The sequence below is a fragment of the Arachis ipaensis genome, chromosome B08, assembly GCF_000816755.2.
Source record: "Arachis ipaensis cultivar K30076 chromosome B08, Araip1.1, whole genome shotgun sequence".
Taxonomy (NCBI): domain Eukaryota; kingdom Viridiplantae; phylum Streptophyta; class Magnoliopsida; order Fabales; family Fabaceae; genus Arachis; species Arachis ipaensis.
Window position 1 is genome coordinate 43,192,842 of NC_029792.2, and position 438 is coordinate 43,193,279.

A 438-nucleotide genomic window follows, 5' to 3' on the forward strand; every position below is an offset into this window, starting at 1 on the left:
TCGTACTACTTTTATAAATTAAAATACATAGTTATAAAAATCTTTAAAGTATATGTTAAATATGATACAAGAGTAGTAACACAAAAACTGCAACCAACTAAAATTGATCACCGATCTCTAATTTATTTTGCATATTGCTATATATTATTCTATAAAAGAATACAAATGGGTGAAATTTTTTTAAGCATTGTTTGTTGCACCAAATAAGATATAATTAATTCAAATTCTTTTGGACAAAATCATTAAGCAAGTAAATATCAAATTTTAAATATTTTTTACAAAATAATGTTTATGTTGTAATAGTGATAATTCACAAAAAAATAACAGATAAATAGTACTAATTATATATATCATTAATTAATGAAAATAAACATATAAAAAATCCAAAATGAAACTAAAATATCAAAATAAATGAATTTTAGTTATTTTTTTTATTTT